Raw genomic sequence first — 16,095 nt, 5'->3', positions numbered from 1 at the left:
CGGTACAGTGTACTCGTTCAAACACAATATAAATAGAATTTTTATGGAAAGTATGGCAAACTAAAACGAAACGTATAGATATAACGCCCGATTGATTTCTCAATGTTTCATTAAAAGGTTCAATAACATCGTAGCCTCGATAATATTTGCGACTTTTCTGTCTGAATCCATAGTCGAAGTACATCGAGTACTTTGTAAAAAGGATCGCGTTTAACCAGCACAGGCTATACGTTCGAATCAAACGACGTCTCTATCAACTAGCACGTTTAAAAATCCTTGAATGTACCCGCACCCATCACGAGTCACAAGGGTATTTGTTAAAAAAAAGTCGGCCCGTATGCGCAGCCTGTACCACGCCGACACCTTGGATAAATATCTAACTGCACCATAACGAACAGCGAATACCCTCATGAACTACTTAACACGGTCATCCCATCTAAGAATTCTTCCAAACTCGAAAACAAACGGAGAAGATTCTCTACATTCGTGAACCGTTATTTTGTCTTAGTCTTCTCGGAAATAATTTCGCGATCGATGTACTTGCCATGGAATTAGACTTCCATTTGCGAGGCTACCGACTTCTTTTCTGGGACTCGTAAAAAATGCTCGTAAAACGTGGTCTCGCTATCCCGGAACTTGCTCCGGCCAATCCCAGCGGCGGTATACAACATTTCTCCTCTGTTTCCCCTTCTAGTCGCTAACGATTTATTTCGACGTGCCTCTCCGATTCGATATCAACGACTTTTCGGTCCTACAGCCGAGCTACAACCCTTCTCCTTCAGGGCTCGATTCTCCTCGTCGCACTCGACCCGAAAATTACCAAGATAAAGGAGGTGTCGCGCGTTCGACACGTGATAAACGCCCCATCTCCTCTTCGTCCGCTTTGTGGCTGGGCATTCGTTCCGAAATTTGGGTTACCAAATCCCGATTAACCCTTCGCACGGCTGTCCTCGGTGTGACCTGCTCGACCGTAAGAAACGGACACTGTGTTGTTGTCCCCTGCGAAGAAGTTGATGTTGTTTGGATAAACTGGAAATGACCGTACAATGTTAGAAATGTAGTAACGAGGCGGAATAATAATTTTTTTTTTTCAATAAATTCAAAGAATACAATATAATACTGATTTTTTTACTTTGAAAGGATATCATCCCTGTTCGTAGTTTATGTATATTACAAATAATTTATAATTTTGTTTTTTATGTCACAATTTTACAGATTGAATAATACCATAGATATGAAAAGGAAATATAATGTACAGGCGAAATTCTATCGGTTCGAAAAAATGTTTCATCAGACGGGAAAAATTTTCTCAGGATTTCCCAACGGTGGGAGAAAATCGTTGGTTAATCAGGAGCAATTCGAGGAGTAGCGAAGAATGTAACTAGAAGAGCGCGGAGGAAAAGGAGGAAACAGAAGAAGGCGAAAGCTTGGCTTTGGGTCGAAGCAGGCTCGCAGCATCCCCTTGTTGCTTAGGCATCGCACGAGGGGTTGCAGCCCGGTCTATCGCGCTTGCGCGTGCTTCTATCTCCCCGCCACTCCCGTTGATCACCCCCCACTCCAGAAACGCATCGAAATCTTTCGTGCTTCGTCTTGTATTCGGTCAACTAACTCACTCTCGTTTCCCTCTCTCTTATTCTGGCTCGCTCTCTTTTTCTTTCTCCGTTACCGTCTCGTTTACTTTTTCTCGCGTATACAACAGCGGCAAAGAGAATAGGAGAGGGAGAATAAGAGACGCGGTGCACGAACGTACGCTCGAGTTCCCCTTTCCCTTTTCCCTTTCCCTTTCCACCGATGGTCCTGGGTATATCCTGGGTTCCCGCCATGACGAACGGGATGACACCCGAGAATAGCCGAACATGCCCGAATCGCAACCGACGGCCGAAACGCGGGCAGCTGCGACTCCGAACGGACAAAGAATACTCTTGGAGCATACAGTCACCGCGCGGCGAGCACACTCACCACGGGGCAGTCCGCCGAACCAAAGGTATAGTGTTTTGATACGTCGTCCAAGAGTAGCCGGCCGACGTTGTGTCTCGTAAATGTGTGTTGTGTGTTGTGTGTTTCTAGGTATTATTCGGCCAGGATTACACGGAGTGTGCACGTAGTATGAAGCTTCGAACGTGAACGTGTACGAACGAGGGAGCGCGAGAGAAAACGAAAGAAAGCACGAACGAGTGAGACAGAAAGAAAGAGAGAGAGAGAGAGAGAGAGGGAAGGAAAGAGAGTGAGAAAGGGAGGAACGCGCGAGGTGTGCGTGCGTGGTTGTATGTGCGTATGCGAGCGTGCGTGAGTAGGAGCAGGAATATTAAAAGACGACGCCGGCTCTAGGTGATTTCTCGATCGACGCGCGACGATTCGTATGACTGGAGTGGAATAGGAACGAAAAAGAACGGTGTTACTATTGTTATGGTCAAATAAACGGAGAAGTTTCTTCTTTGAATGGCTCTCGTAAAAACACGTGTATGTTCCGCTCGTGGTTCATCGTTTCGATCGTTTAGTGTGTTGATAAAAGAAGGAACAACAAAGTGATCGGGAAGTATATGTATACGTACGGTGATACGAGACGGAGAAACAGTGGGGAAAAGGAGCAAAATTTCGTGGTAAAAGCAAATCGAAGGGACAGGATAGGGACACGGGTAGCAGGAAGAACGAGAACGGCAGAGACAGTGTTAAACGGTTTCCGCGACCAGAGTTCCTACGTCTTGTCGTGTCGATATTATCGGTGATTGTGGATGAACGTTGGTTTTTGGCGCCTCTGAGATCGATCGCAGTGCCGACCGATCGAAGAAAAATTTGGAATGTAACGCCGGTAGGGCATTAGAACGGCAACGGTAGTGGCTGTAGTGGGTCCGCCGCGGCTACGACAGCGACAACGGCAAAGGCAACGACGGCGACAGGGCGACCGGACGGGTGGAGTGTGCAGCAAGAGGGAGAGAGCACGGAGGATCACTCTCGCTTTCGTTCGGCTCTCCCTCTTTATCTTTCCTTCTCTCCTCTGTCCCTCTCTCCCTCCCTCTCTCTCTGCTTCTCTCCTTTCTCCCTTACTCGCGCAGCGGCTGCTGCTGCTACTCGTCGACTAGTAGGAGAACGGAGAGAGAAAGAGAACACAAGAAAGAGAGTGAGAGAGCGCCGGAGGAAGAGAATCGTCGCGCGGAAGACAGAGCTGGAGCGTGTGCCTGCCGAGCAACAAAGAGAGAAATACCTCGTCCAGCCGAAGAAACCGAAGAGAAGGAGAAGGAGAAGGGTAAGTGCGCGAGCTAAGCTAACGTTTCCGTGGATCTATCGATGCGCCCGATACCAATCCGTTTCGGTGGGAACGATGTGTTTCGATGTGTTTAGTTATTCATCCTCTATCGTTGTGTCTTTCTCGTTGTCGTTCGTTGTGCTATTGTTGACATTGGGAACCTGTTCCGATTGAACGTACACGCCACCGAGAACACACCAAGTGTCCGCAAACGACACGGATCAACGAAAGCGAAGCGTGTCCCGATGTAAATCCCCTTTTCCCTTGTGAACGATCATACGGAAGTTCTCACCCGCGACACGTTTTCGTCGCCGTGGTCTTTTTGCTAAGTCCGCCGATCATCACCACCGCCATCAGCATCGGCACCACCTCTACCACAATCTCACAATCTCACCACCACCACCATCACCATCGCCACCGCCACCACCACCACCATCGCCACCACCACCTCTACCTCTACCACCATCACCATCGGCACCACCACCACCACCACCACCGTCGCAACCGCCACCACCACCACCAGACCACTACCACCGCTGCCACCACTACCATTGCCGTCAACGCCTCCTGCTAGCCGGCGGCGATGCACGGTAGTGTCCTCGAGCACGGCGTGCACGCATCGTGCTGTGAATGTTTCACGAGTCTCGCGCGGTGCGTCAGGCAAAAACACGTTGTGTCGTCGTCAGACGGGTGACGGGCCAAAGTGCATCCCTTCGAGATTCCCGGTCTTTTCGAGGCTCGGCTCCGACGGTTCGTCGCGTAGTGTATGGGAAACAGGTTCTTAAACACCATTCTCTTCCATATAAACCCGCGCGCATCACGACCTATACCGTACACGTAAAGTTACATAGAGAAAGAAAGAGTGAGAGAGAGAGAGATCCTTTTATTTTGTTTTTCGCCTCGATTGCGCGTGAACCTAGCCTAGCCTGACTGGGAACAAACGCCGCTTTGGTAAACAGCATTATCGACTACACACGGAGTGCTGTTCGTCGATTGTGTAGAGTTTGGTGCCGGCTCGCCTGGTGTGGTGAAGAAAACGGGAGAAAACAAGAAACAGATACATAATTGATTTTCTAACGTTCGAATCTTGCAGTCACTGCTCGCGTGTTCCTTGCTATACTTACATAGTGCTTGTATATGTAACTGTATGTAACGTGTGTTTCAAGATTTCGTCTATGCAATAAACCGCGTGGTGCGGTACACACAGTTCGTTGAAATTTCGATCGTGATCCCGTGTCAAAAATTTTCATCGGCAACGGCCGCTATCGGGCTCCAGCAGTGGTATCGGAAGTGGGATATTGTGTGGCAACGGCTTGAGTACACCACGAGGATCAAGCACGAACAATTTGACCCTGATCTATAGACGTGTGTAACGTACAGAGAAAAACGCAGCCCGGTAATAACGTGCAATTTGTAGTTTATGCGATAATAATCGACGCGTACACACGCGATCGACTTCGGGATCGTTAAGGGTCGTTTTAACGGCCACGTCGAATCGTAGTCCTCGTGCTAGACAGGGAAAAGATAAATTTCCATCGGGTAACTTTTCATTTCCATCCATTGTAAACGGTCCAAATAGTAATATATCCGTTTCTTTCTCAATCTCTCTGCAACAACGCGTGGATCTAAAGAAACGATCGGTCGAAATCGAAAATTAACGGGCGCGTTCCTAACGACAGGAATGCAAAGTAATCCGAAGGAGAAGCTCTCTCTGTTCCGCCGTCGCGAATGCGATCAATTCCCCTTTCTCTCTCGCTCTATTCCTATCTCCTTCCTTTTTTCCTCCGGTTCCCTTTCCTGTGGGTGTTCCTCCTTTTTTGTGTTGGCGAGCCGCGCGCTACAGCCGCGGACAGGGAGGTGGGGGTGGCGGCGGCGGCGACGGCGGAGAAGGTGGTAGGAGGGGGCGAATTTCGGCCTACTCGCTTCACGGAACGGTGGAACGGATCGGAACGGACAAGGAACTAACGTCGTGGACCGCGAGAACAACGGGCGCCAAGAGATTTAAGGGCACGCACAGTATCCCTTTTACCTGTTCCATGTTACTTTTTTCATCCTTTTCCTTCTGTCTTTCTTCTTTCTTCTTCCTCGGCGATTTTTCTTCTGCTTTCTTGCCCCCTTTTGCGCCGGCACTGTTCGAAAGGGTTGCGAATGAACTTGGCCGCGAATAGACCGCGATGAAGTCGGACGCGCGAATACAGAGTAGGTAGAGTCGCGAGGCGAAAGTCGAAGCGCGGCCGTTCGAAAAGCGAGCAGTTGTTTTCCGTGTATGAAATAGAGAATACTTTTGTCGTGTATTTTTCTTTTCTTTGCTCCAATAAATATATTATTAGCCGAGGCGTTAATACTAGAATCGCTATGTGACTTGGGTAATCCATCAGGTAGGAAAGAAGAGAAATTTCGCAAAAAGGTATTCTTTATAATTTCAATCATTTAAATATTTATCGATATCAGCGACTTGTTATCATTTTTTGCAACTTTTATAGTCGTTGTCACGTGTGGCTGTTTTCCAAAACGAGGACATTTTTATCAGTTATTTATCATATATAACATATATTCTGACATTCATGCCATGCATAGAGAAACAGTTTCAGTACTTTCAGCATAGTTTTTTAAGTTGATTTTGTACTCGTAATCGTTTTTTGATCGTGAATCTTATTTACGGACGACCTGCATGAATCGTTCGATAGTTGCTCTCGCGCCTAAATTCGGACTGTTCCGTAACAAATTTACAAGGAGATAACAAGTCGACCGGACCGTACACTCGTTGTACGCTTTGTGCGTTGTACGTTGTGGTTCGCGTGCCGGGACAGTTACGCGTACTATGCGTGAAATTTTCATATTATCGCGTGTTTTAGACCCATTCGTAACCGTCGTAACCATCATAACCGGTCTTCAGTGACTACGCGTTCCGTGATCTAGCTCGATCGAACGAAGTAAAAAGAACGAAAGTAAACCAACGGAAAAGGCGAAGCAGTTGCATGAAGTATCGAACGACGTTGATAAAGAAACGAAATACATATGCATATGCGGTGCTCAAAGCAGTATAGACGCGAAGCGAACACCTGTCCAACGTAGAAACAGGTATCGATGGTGAAACGTTGTTTTCGAAGGATCGCCGATCGGCCCAGAACGGAGCGTATACGTTATAGTTTCTTGTTCCTTTTTCTCCCTTTCGTAGTACGCCCTTTTTCGAAGCCCGCTCTTTGCGTGGGCTGTCGGACGTCGTTGTGCGCATTAATCCGTGGTTTAGCGAACCAATTTAAATATCAGCGGCGCGCTCGACGCAATTTTATATCATTTCCGATATCATGTGCTTGTGTGGGTGGGTTTAACAGTGTGCCCGCCCCCCTTACCCCCACCATTCTTCTCCACCTAGTCGGACCGTTACGCACCTCTTTGCACGAGAATGCCACTGCTGTCGTTTTTCAAACATATACGTAACGTCTTCAACAACGTCCTCAGCATAGACATTACATATAGCCGTTCTTATTACCTCGTGTTTCTCTAGCGTTCTTTTCTATTTCGTTTCGCCCCGGTTCTTACCCGTTCTACCGTTTCGCTCCGTATGTATGCTCGATGTACACCGGTGTACCGCATGTTACGTCGTCACGACGTATGTTTGCGGTACATATCGTGAAAGTGCACGAGCGCATGCGCACTCCTTGTGCTCTTACGCGCGCACGTGCGTGCATGTGCAGTGTGCATACGTATCGCGCGGCCGTGGTCTGCGTGGACGTTCGTGCACGGTACAACACCAGCTGTGGTCCGTTTTACGACGGCCAAACCAACGTGCATACGGCGAATATACGCGCGTGTTACGCGTACGTGTTCCAGCACACAGAGCCGCGCGCACTCGCGCGAATCAATGCGCACTCGAGCGCGTTCGTCCGCCGTCGAACACCGTACGCAGTGCCGTAAAAGCGTCGCTTGACCAATGCCCATCCCCGCGTCCCGTCCGAGCGATTTCGACGCCGGTGCACGCCAGCAACAAGTGACCCGGTCGTTCCTGGGAACAACGTCCACGTCTATGATCGTTTTGCAGCGTTTTTATTCCATTTTCTCTTTCTCTTGATCGATTTCTAGCCTTTTTATCAAACGTGTAACTCGCGACAAAGAAAGTGACACCCAGGGATTTAGAGAACTGAAAAATGGGTGGCTTAGGGTAAACGGGTCGGTCGAGAGGAAGAAGTTGAAATCGGATCCAGGGTGGAACGTTTCTGTTGTCGGCGAATCGATAATCGTGGTACTTACGTACGAATGTTGAACTACGGTGTGCTTCGTACAACGAATGCACTGGCATCGAAGAGAGGTTATCAATGGCGTAGTATGCGAGGCCGTAGCTTTCAGCGGATGAATAAGTTATATATTCTTCGACGATGCTAGTAATCGCCGCTACAAAAACAGTATTGTTATGACTTGAGTAAGTGGATGACGTCAGTTATCACGGCTTCTTTCTTCGCTATTTATTGCTACTTAATACGGGAGTAAATACCGTTTTATGATACCTTCAGCTACGGCTTTTCTTTCGACGTTCGCTGGTTCGTTTTCTTCTCTATGCACGAGGCTATCTTTCACCATATTGGAAACCGTGCTCCGAAATACTTCTCTTCGAATTTTATTCGTTTCGTGCTTGACACTCACGAGAGCGTGCTTGGCCCAGACATCGGGCCAATACTTATCGTTCCTCCAATCCAGATAAACTTCCTCCAAGTTCGATCTCGACACGCGAATCTTATCGATAGCTCGTGTAAAGTTAATGCTTCGCTCGGATCCTCGATTCACGCTTCGCCCTGATGCTGTAAATCTCTTGTAGATTGTGTTTTGCTTAAATCTGTTGAGACCACCGTCATCTTTTAAGTTTGTCGATTCTGTGGTTCATGGTTTTGCATTCACGTCTGTTTTCAGATTCACGATCCTAATAGGCGACAGACGTTGGACTTTTACAAAGTACTGCCGTCTTCTATAATAGCGTCGTCTTTATAATTTTGATACTTTGTTCAAATTTGAAGCATTTTCTGCTTGCTTCATCGTTCACTTTCATTAGCTCTTAATTTTTCTATTTCGTAATGTTCCAATTGTATCAACATACCTTCTCTCCTGTCCCATTCCCTATCCTACCAATCACCTCCTACTCCATCAATCTACAAATTCACAGCTCCATCAATTCTTCCAACTTCTCAATTTCCTTCTACATCCAAATACCACTAAACTATTTATCAAACTCCTTACGCCTTCATCGATTCCTCCAATCTCTCCTAGTTTCCTCTCGTACGTATAAGCACGTCCAACTCAATATTTAGCCAAATCACTTGTACGTTCTTTCACAGCAGCTGACAAGTAATTTTATTTTGTGTCGCGGTATGTCCTTCTTAATCTCAAAGTCGATAAACATAAAACAGCATTTCGTTTCACAAAATAGCGGTGAACTGATTTACGTCCTTATGACCTTCAGCTCATATGTGCATCAACATGCTCCAAAATCTCGAAATATAAAACAACACGAGGAACGTCAAACGTTTCAACGTATCTCGAAAAATGAAAAAATATTAGATAGGAGATTCGAACTGAGGAGGGCTGTGCCGTACCCGTATTTTCGTGGGGCACCATATTAGCTGGCCACGCCGCTGGCAGCATGCGCTCGGACGAACGCGTGCATTCGTGAGCTCGTGTGTATGGATCCAGCGACGTGTGCGTGTGCGTGGGACCTTGAATCAAGCAGCCTTTGTCGCGAGAGTCGAGCGGGCGCGGGTGCGCGCGCTCGCCACCACGAGGTCGGCGAAAGTATACCCGGAGCTTTTTTGCTTGGGGCCGCCGCGAGAGAGGAGAGTTCGTCTTTTTTTCTTCTTCGCCTTTCCTTTTTTCGGCCTCTAGCGGGGACGGGGGACGTGACATGAGCGCGCGCGCGCCAGCGGGCGACCGAGGCGCACCGCCATTTTTGTTCCTCGTCGCCGTAATGCCGGAATTAGCGCGCGACGTACGCCGAGTCTCGTGAAAAACCGAGCTTATCGCTGTGGATTTACGCCTGCGGAAACGGAGATAAGCGGAACCGGGCCCGAATAATAATTATGAACCCCCGCTGACACTCTTGCCGATTTCCCACCGGTTCACCTACTGCTCTTGCTTCCTGCTCCTCGACCATAGGGTAGATTGCATTTCAGTTCTACTTGTTAATGAATTTTTCGTTGGTTTTTTTAGTATTTGCGAGAATAGAATCTTTTCTGGTGGCTTGTGTCTATATTAGGAGAAGTTATAGAGTTTTATTTAATTTTTGGTATGCCACTGGAGTCGCTTTGGCATCTCGTTACAGGCCTTGTCGTTTATGAATTTCTCGTTCCTAAAGTGGTTCTTTCCATCTTTCCATGGTTTTTGCTGAAAGATGATTTCTTTGTAATTTGCGTATCAGGAAGAGTTGTAGAATTTTGGTTGACAGTTTCTATTCCACTTGCGTTGACTTTGATTTTGCTCTTCATGTCTTCGGGTTAATGAATTTCTAATTCTTAGGATATTCTTCTCGCTGATATATTTGGATTTTGTCGGTGCGGAATTTCGTCTACCAGTTTGCATGTTAATAATAGTTAAAGTTTTATTCTACTTTGGTGAGAAATAGATAAGAGAAACGATAAATGTTCATTTTTCCACTGATAGTATGTATACAAATTGTTAGTTGAATTTATTTTTGTTTAATAAAGGATAAGAGAAAATGTCACGAACAGCTTCAGTAAGAAAAATGTTCAAATTGTTGATCATTTGTATTAAAAGTTCTTGGAGTACAATTTGTAAGTGGTTTACAGATTCGTAAATGATATTCTAATTTTTGAAGTGAGAATTATCCTGACATATAATACCTACGGCTTTGTGCGAAATTAAAACTACAGTCAGTTTAATTGAAGGTCGTGGTTGAAATTTGTGAGCTACAATGTCAAGTTGATATTGATAATTTCCGTGTAAAATTATGATTGTTTAGAGCATGTTAATGATGCAGGAACTGTTACATCGAACACTACACCGTTTGACACGCGATATCTGAGTTATATAACTTGTCGGGACTTTTGAACTATCGAACACCTCCGTGAGCGATAAGATTGCCTAAACTGTGATTCTCTCAAGCATATATATCAATCAGCATATATATGTATACACGCCTCGAGTGCCTCTTTACTGGTTTTCGTCTGTGCATCATTTGAAACTTGGTTTTGGAGTGCACAATGTTTACAAGAACGTTTAAAATACCTATTTTTTCTTTTCCTAAACTTTTCTTTCGAACGGTTGCATAACTGCTTACACTGAGCCTGGGTAAAAACCGGTTGCACTAATCCCTTTTAAAAAAGGAGGAAACATATAATTAAAATGAATCAACGATTCATAATTTTCTCTAAGAATATTCCGAAAATTTTCAGAGCTTCAAGTAACAATTTTGTTTGCCTCAAATGATACATTTCTCGAATTACAAGATACTTTTTTTTTAAATAGTTACGTAGAAAAAAAGGAAGGAACACGTAACTTCTATCTGAAGCAAATAGTTAATTCGAAATTTTGTTACTGTAACTTGCTCTTTAGCTGAAATTTTCTGTTTTTCCAAGCATCGCCGTATCAGTAGGAAGGAGCAAAGTCTGCGACGAATCGACAATTCCATGCGTGCCGTGCGGCCGCGTGCAAAATCGTCGAGGCGAAATTCGCCCGCGTCACGATAACGCGGCGCGACGCCGTGGCCGAGTGGAACAAAGGAGTTCGAGCCAGCCGTAACTGCTCGATACGGGTACACGATAATAACGAAACGAGACGCGCAGAATTCCGCGGCGTCGTTTCTTGTAAAAATAAAAAAAAAAAAAAAAGGAAGAAAGGAGCACGCTACGGTCGAACGACGATATACGCACGAACGTGTCGTTGACAATTATCCTTCGCTCGATGTACAGGGTGCGATGCAGCTTGCGCCTCGATGAGATATACATACTTAAGAGGATTGATTTTTCAAGATAAAATATATCGAAAGGGTAGCGTCTACCGACACGTGTCTACAATTTAAAGAAAAATTAGTTCGCAAATCATACAAGGAATGAAAGTTCCCTCGTTAAAATCACATAACGAGATTGGTTTTTTAATAGAATTTTTTAATGTTTAATACCTAAAACAATATTGGTTTTTACAAAGAAGTTTAAGAAGATACGAGTTTTATCAGTACGAGTTACTTCTTATACGCGAGAAGTTCAGATTCTTTTTAGCGAATTATCAGTCTTGTACATGCAGATGGACAAATTTTCACCTCATACTAATTCAATCATTATTCGCCACTCAAAAGGCAAACTTATTATATAACATCATTTTCTAAAAGTTTTTCAATTTTAAGTACTTGAATAATTATATACATAATTAACATTTAATTTCTCAAGGATCAAGTTATTTGCATTATTCTCTGATCAATTTGTTTTCGACGATGCGTGTAAATTTCATCCTAAGAATATCTCCTTCAGTCTTTCTCTCTCTCTCTCTCTCTGCTTAATTACACCAAATGAAACCACTTTTCAACACCATATTTCTAAAACTCAAAACATTTGACAATTGAAATTTATAAGATAATTATTCATCGTCTCTTGCCACAATTGTTTTTAATTTTCATCAACGTGTGTTCGTATGCGGCTGTAGAATATTCCGCGCGCACAAAGGTCCGGGTCGCCTCGTAGCACAGGTTTCGTTAGCTCGGTTTTTTCGATGGCGCGCACTCGTCGCCGTCTAATATTAATTCCAAGCGCGCGGAATCTCCGATCTCTCTTTCTGTTGGCCAGCTGGTCCGCGGCGCGTTGCGCTTCTGGGAAGCCGCGCTCCTGCGTGCCGACGACGGGATATATCGTTCGGTGTCGCTACGCACGCTAGCGCGACCAGCGCGCGCGCTATTGAATTTTTCTGCGCGCAACTCGTACGCACACAAAGCAGTCAGGGCCCTCTCGTACACGGTCGATTCGACGAGAGTGCAACAACGCGACCAGGCGCCAGCTGCGTCCCCTCTTCCTGCTTCTTTTCACGGCCACGACGTAGCTTTTCGAAATTTCGTCTCGTCTTCCGGCGTCGCGACGCCCCTTCCGCTATGCGTACTCATAGATCCGTTCTTGCACTCTCACATCTTATTTTCCGACAATTAGTCCTCGTTCCGCCTCGAAATTTATGGTAATTCTTGAATCTATAATAATTTGGGATTTTTGTAGCAACTTGCGTCTTTCTTTATTGATTATTTGAGATCCGGTTGGAGGTTTATTTGTAGCTTACACGAATACTGTAGTATCGTGGAAATTTAGGTATAAATTTTTCCTGATACTATTTATAATTTATTTACAATAAATAAATTATACAGATATTAATTAGACAGAAAACGATGGTTGTTTAATTTGAATTAAATGTAACAATCGTACTTTACTTCGACCACTCTCGCAACTCGACAACGCTAACAACTCAATCTCTCAGCTACGCTAGTAATTCACGCAACTCCACAACGCTAACAACTCAATCTCTCAACAACGCTAGCAACTCTCGCAACACGACAACGCTAACAACTCTACTCTTCGACCTCTCGATCAACGTTCTCACTTCTCGATCGACGTTCAACACTTCTCGATCAACACTCTTTGAATTCAAATCGTCCCTCTCCATTAGCGTTATTTTTTCCTCTCTTTAATCTCATCCTGTTAACGCTCCGCAAGAACTAGGTGACTTTAGTCACATAGGCTTTTTTCCCTATGAAAACTAACAACTGAAGGACAGACGACACTGTTTTGGTCGATCTCTAATCAGGCTTTTTCTTACGATACTACGATACATCTATGTAGAAACGTATAAATTACGTTGTTGATTTTATTATAATTAGTTCTCTAAATTCTATAATAAGATTCTTCAAGGAAAATTAAGGTATAAAGACTACAATGAAATTTGTAGTTTTGTGTTCGATGTGGCAGTGAATTCAAAAGATTATGTTGTTGGAATTTTTACGGCATAATACAGACAAGCGCAAAATACACCTACATTTTGATAAAACTGGTAAAGTCTATATAGACAGGTTTCTACAAATTGGAGTAACTGTGGCTTATGTTCTGAAAATCTTTTGACTGTAAGTTTTGTGGTCATTTTCGATGATTCAAGTTACGCTTACAAATTACTCATTACAAGCCCATAATTCCTTCTAAATGTCATTGCTCCACGTATCTTGCATCGCTCACTCCAATATTTCCACCTAAAAACAAACCCATAAATTCTAATTACGTATCTTGAAACTCGCCTCTCTTCCCAAACGTACAAATACAGACACGCACGTGCTTACCTATATGTACACATCGGTCCATTTTCAAAGGAAATCGAAATCCATTCGAGAGATAGCTTTAATTTATACCGATCCCGTGGCCGGAGGAGTCTGAGAAACGATAAAACATCTCGAGGAAGCGGGAAAGTTTTGCGTCAAGTCGGACGCCGATAGCAGCCGAATCGATTTTCAAGCGACTGCAGCAATTTATATTCGAGCAGGCCGAACGTATACCCGTGTCATGAATTCACCGGTTTCTTTCGAACTTCTTTTCTCGAACTAATGTTTCTTTCGCGTACAGACAGGGAACGCAGACGTTCTCCGCGGCCGTGCTATCAGCGCGGCGAGTTTCGCGACCTTTAAAGACTAAAGTTCGCGGTATTCAGTGTAGATTAGATTTATGGACAGTTAGAGAAGAGTTCAATCTCCTGTGGTCTGCGTGCTGATCCTTCGTGCAGGTGTTTCCACACAAAACTAAAATATCGCGACTTGGATTTCTTAATGAACAATGAATTTTGAATTGTTGGAAATTTAAACCGAAATAGAAGTGGAATTCTTTTAGTATTTTTGTAGACAATTTATTGCAGGAATTTGCGGAGAATTTATCCTTGGAACTTATTTTAGGAATTTATTTTCCTGCGGTTCAATTTGCGTTCTTTCTTTTTTTATTTTTTTTTTTTATTTGATGAAATTCTTTTTCGAAAAGTGCACTGATGTTTGAAGACAGTGGTGTTTTTCTGAAAGATGTGCTAATAGGTGACACCCAGTGGATCGTAGTCTCGTGCTGGAACGAAGAATTCCTGGCAGCGAGCTGTTCGCTCAAATGTCGTTATTTCTGATGCACAGCGGTTCGTTCAAGGAAATTCGTGGAACTGTTCGATTCTTCGTTAATTCGACCCAACTGGCCGAATTTGTCTTTGTCCCATGTCACGTGTCGACGCAGCGTGGTATGCGCAGGATGTAGTGTGCCTTGAAAATTTTAGTCTCGTCGATCTTATTTGTATAACTATATCTTCCGAAAATTTTGTTTGTACCTACGCTGTGTTTCCTTAGGAAAATATTCTGAAAAAATTGCTGCAAGTATTGTTGCAATCTTGCTGTACTCGATATTAAAAATATCGTAGGAAGGGATCTTAATTCTAATACGAAGCTTAATTAATTTTAATTAAAATACTTTCTGGTGTATGAAAGCTTTTTTATTTTTCATTATGAAATATGAATTAAATTCTTACGTTCGTATAAATAATATCGAATAGCGTATTATCTTCCCTCGTTCGAAAATGGGAAATATTAACGTTGAAACCCGAAAATGGCATGCCATCCAGAAAACTAAATTCGCTTTCTATTACAAAAACAAAATGAAGGTCCTCGATTGACACGCACGATTCTTTATTAGATTAATAAATTCTATTTTAATTGCACCATTGGCTAGGAATTGTACATGCTTTGTGTAACACGAATACGAATAATTGCGAGCAATAGCACATACCGTTGGTTATTCTGTATGCTTCTAAACATCGATAATCTGTCTGAAAAAGTCGAAACCATCAAACGCAAGACGTGTTAAAGCCAGAAGTGAGCGTTTCAAACGCAAACAAAATCCTTGTAAAGGCCACTTTCAGCTCGTACAATTCTTTCAACACGTTTCACCGTTAAAACGGTTCTTAAACGATTTTAAATTGAACACAATCGAATGAAACAATTCTCAAACAATCTCAAATGAAATATACTCGAAGAATAGAAGAAGGGACGAACAGCATTCGCGCGCAAGTTCGAACGAAGAGGCAACGTGACTCGCGTTTTAATTCACAGCAAGCGAAAGTGCGCGTCGAACGACAGTGCAAGTTTCCAACGATAGCGAAAGCTCCGTCGGCCACAGCTGTAAAGCTATTAGAGAGAGTTTTGCAGCGAGAGTGGCGCGGAGCGATGGAGAACCGGCCGCGAGATAGCGACAGAGCTATTGCTCTCTCTATGTACCGGCCATTATGTGCATCCACCAGCCGTGCAAAAGCTGGCTGGCGTGCGCGCGCCAACAGCACACGTACACATTCACATATACACACACACACACATGAACATACGTATAGAAGCGTAGCATTGCTCATCGTGTCGATGTGTACTTACTCTATGCACTGCGAATAAGAGACAGAGAAAGGGAGAAAGAGAGAGAGAGAAAGATAGGGAGAGGTTGTTAGAAGGACAGAGAAGGGTTAAATGGCGGTCGATATCTCACAGAGGACCAACATCGCACCGCTTTTTGACGATGGCTTGGAACCGCTTGCGAATCGCTCACTCGTTGAATTCTGTAGAAGAGTTCCTTTTATTCTTGATTGTTTTTTTAATAATGCGTGTATTAATTTATTGTACGTTAGTTTCATGTTATTCGATATTTATCGATCGAATATTGAAGTAAACAAGGGTAGATTGTACAAGAAAGGAAGCGTAGAATCAAAGGTTAGGTGGTATAGTAAATGTACTTCGATGATAGTACAAACTAAACATTTTAGGGTGATTAATTTCTTAAAACAGGATAAGTTGACGGTGGGTCAACGATAGAATAAAATAAAAT

The 16,095-nt window shown here is 44.0% G+C and overlaps 1 protein-coding gene across 5 annotated transcripts in view; it reads left to right on the top strand.

Annotated features, from left to right (window-relative positions):
• Positions 1 to 1,890: 1,890 nt before the first annotated feature.
• LOC126921330 (DNA N6-methyl adenine demethylase-like) overlaps positions 1,891 to 16,095 on the top strand; it is a 143,684-nt gene continuing 129,479 nt past the window's right edge. Inside the window, exons 1-2 of one of the 5 annotated variants that reach the window (XM_050732821.1) lie at positions 1,896 to 1,984; positions 2,329 to 3,244. The gene's annotated coding sequence lies outside the window, so the exon portion shown is untranslated. Of the gene's footprint in view, positions 1,985 to 2,328; positions 3,245 to 3,808; positions 4,641 to 7,273; positions 7,665 to 16,095 lie in introns of those variants that run through there. The other 4 variants (XM_050732824.1, XM_050732820.1, XM_050732822.1 and 1 more) reach the window with 4 other exon arrangements.

This window comes from Bombus affinis, chromosome 10, assembly GCF_024516045.1.
Source record: "Bombus affinis isolate iyBomAffi1 chromosome 10, iyBomAffi1.2, whole genome shotgun sequence".
NCBI lineage: Eukaryota > Metazoa > Arthropoda > Insecta > Hymenoptera > Apidae > Bombus > Bombus affinis.
This window is presented reverse-complemented; position numbering and strand designations above follow the sequence as displayed.